Source organism: Lycium ferocissimum, chromosome 6 (assembly GCF_029784015.1).
Source record: "Lycium ferocissimum isolate CSIRO_LF1 chromosome 6, AGI_CSIRO_Lferr_CH_V1, whole genome shotgun sequence".
In the NCBI taxonomy this organism is placed as follows: Eukaryota; Viridiplantae; Streptophyta; class Magnoliopsida; order Solanales; family Solanaceae; genus Lycium; species Lycium ferocissimum.
Window position 1 is genome coordinate 12,031,970 of NC_081347.1, and position 3,151 is coordinate 12,035,120.

A 3,151-nucleotide genomic window follows, 5' to 3' on the forward strand; every position below is an offset into this window, starting at 1 on the left:
TGTTGGCTTTGTGAATGTTTGTTATTTTGTGTGGTCTTATATTGAAAAAATCCTGCATCCTCACTCCAACTCCCATTTTTGGTTTGGTCTTATACTGAATATTTACTGCATCCTCATTCATTCCCTTAGGCCTCTAATTACCACTTATTGATCATTTTGTAGTTGGTTTATGATGTTCTGCAAATACACTGATCTGGGTACATAATTCATTCTGATTGAACTTAGTATACTCGGTATCTAAAGGTGTTTTTGTTTTCCGTTCTTTTTAACATAGAAAAGGAAAAAGAAACCAAATTTTTGTCCAATTTACTGCAATCTTCTGGTAACAACAGAAACGAATTCCAATTGATTGTCCCAACTGAACCAAGATAAAGAAGCAAGGGAAGAAAAGAAAGAAATTTTTGGCTGGCAAAGCAGTAAATTTATTGAGGGGAGGCAGTCATACAGTTGATGTTCTTGATCTAAATCCTCTTCTCCTTTCTTTTGGTTATCCATGATATTATAATTTACTAACTAAAATTTTGTAGTACGTGTAGTTCTGACTATTTTCCTTGACACATGAGCTTAATTCCTTCTTGATGATGTTGCTGACATTAAAGGATTGTAAAAGAGGTTGTAGAATATGAAGAATGATATTTGGGTCAACAAGCGTGGAGGAACATCGGACCAGTTTGAAGGCGCGCAAGATAACGAATTTCCTCTGCTCAGCTGAGCAATTACAGTTAGATGAAATGGTTCCATCTCCTGAGTGCCTTGCATCTAACGATCACAAAGAAAGTGTCCATTCATCATGAGCTGCAGCAGCTGAACAAAATCCAGATACAGGCAATATTGAAGAAGCTGCATTATCCTTGCAAGAGTGTGGTTACTTGAATATGCGGTAACTTTCCTTCTTATTTCATGTCAAAACTTTTCCTTTTCTTTTGAAGTACTTCTGTATTCCCTTCTTCCACTCTTCGGCTCTATCACACTGCCATTTAAATATTGCCCTTCATGTACGCGTATCATCCTTAACCACTTTAAGGTCAACTTGCATGTAGCAGAAGTTCCATCTGGTGGCAGTTTAACAAAGATATCAATTTTTTCTAGGAAGCAAGAGTGTTGCTAGGAAGATATGAAACATAGAGGCTGCTCTAGCTACATGTTTTTGAAGGAATAGATATTGCCTCACTGATTCCTAAGATGAAAAGACTCTTCCTGGATGAACGTAAACTCAAAAGAGACATTCACCGAATTTTCTACACCACCGCGAATCTGCACTTGAAAGCAGTCACTCTCAAAGCAAGATCTCGCAGTCTCTTGAGTGGTATGAATGTAAAGCATGCATCGCACTCAATGTCTTTCTTAGCATGTCTTTATGTTACAGTGATCTTCAATATAGGAAAGTTGGTTCAGTTTGCTTCATTTGTTATTCTACCTTATCAATCAGGTACAAGGGCAGAATACAAAATTTTCTTATTTTTATTGACTTAATGTTTCCTCTTTCTGGAAATTGGTGTCTCTGTCGTCCGTTTTCTCTGTCATCAGTTTTACACGATTTATTTGTTTGGAAATTATAAACTGTATGTGTAGCTGCCTGTACATTTGTTACTCACTTTAATTTGATTTTATTTAGTATGATGATGATGTTAAATGAAGAAGTGGGGATTCATATAGCCGACCTTAACTTGATTGGGATTGAGTTGCTGTTGTTGTACTCATCCTTCAGTTTCGCTACTTTGGGATTAATGCTTAGTTGTTTGATTGATATTGATTGACCCATACCTCACTTATCTGCTAAATCGAGTAATAAATGATCCCCAAAACTCTGTTGGTTGCCTTGTTTTTGTGCTGCATTGTTGTCTCGAACTTTAAAGGGGAGTAACTTCCCTTTTAACATGCTAAATATGAGGTTCAGTGCCATACTATTCCAATCCTCCTTGTCATTTTTCTCCTTCCTCTCTTCTTTCTCCTTTCCTTGTCTTCCTTTCCCAACCAGCATCCACTTGTTCATTAATATTGGACAAAGTTGATATCTAATGGTGTTTAAGGTATCTCTGATTTATTTATTTTTCTTTATCAAAGTTCTCAATGTTGTGAAAATGTGATGTATAGAAAGCTGTATAATTTGTATTTCTAACTTATAAATACTTTCGTTATGTAATCTTGTTTTTTTGGTAAAGACTTTCGTTATGTAATCTTGTTCTTTTCGTATTAACTTCTCTCTCTCTCTCTCCACCCTTTTTTAGTTTAAAATTGTTTATTTCGTTGTTGTTCATGACATGGGTTGAGGAGTTCACAAATTTTGGATAGAATAGAATTTTGGATATATGTATAAACGCCATGTCCTTCTTTATCCGTTTCCCCATGCATCACTATGGAATTCTCTACCTTCAAGAAATGATATGCTTTCAATTCCACTTGGTGGGAAAGCCTTGTGTACATCTTAGTGTCTATTATTGTTAACGTGCAATATCAGTGAATGAAATTAAAAGTTAAGGACCATGCACGGTGGAACACATCTGCTTGTTATCCATTTCCCCTTCTCACTCTCACACTCTCAAGCATGCAAAGACACACTGTCTGGGAGAGGGAGAGTTAGAGAGACTAGAAATCAATGTTTCATTCTACCTTAGTATCTTCGACTGCTTTAACAGACAAACCTCATGCATTTGAAGTTGTCCGGTTTTGGCTATGAAGTGTTTCTTCATCAGACCTTGTTTCAAAGTGGATGGAAGAAAGTGAAAAGCTTGCAACAGTCTATTCCAAATGGCCCGAGAAAATTCTCCTTCAATAGTATTCATAGAATTGACTCCCTATGTGGCCAAAGAGGTGAGGGTACTGAGAGTGAAGCATCAAGACGTATCAAAACTGAGCTTCTTGTACAGATGCAGGTAAATTATATTCTGAGGATATATTGGAACTGCTTTCTTGTTTCTTTGAGTTCTTATTTTCAACTATTTAGCTACTGGCAGAATTATTCCTAAGCGAACTCGTCATGGACTTTTTGCTTGGAGTTACTTAGGAATAGTAATTAGATATTACACATTATATCCTGGCTTGGTTTGTGATTTGAGAAAAAACTTTTATTCAATAGGATAGGGCTTTGAGTCTTCATTTTTATTTTTTATTTTTGGATAGATGGAGTACAGAATGTTTTTAAGCAATTGTA

The 3,151-nt window shown here is 36.1% G+C and overlaps 1 long non-coding RNA gene across 1 annotated transcript; it reads right to left on the reverse strand.

Moving 5' to 3' along the window:
* Window positions 1-2,012: 2,012 nt before the first annotated feature.
* LOC132059335 (uncharacterized) lies at window positions 2,013-2,363 on the reverse strand. The gene is made up of 2 exons (XR_009415544.1): window positions 2,199-2,363; window positions 2,013-2,163 (listed from the first exon to the last, which is right to left on the reverse strand). It is a non-coding gene; the product is annotated as an uncharacterized LOC132059335 (long non-coding RNA).
* Between the last annotated feature and the right edge of the window lie 788 nt (window positions 2,364-3,151).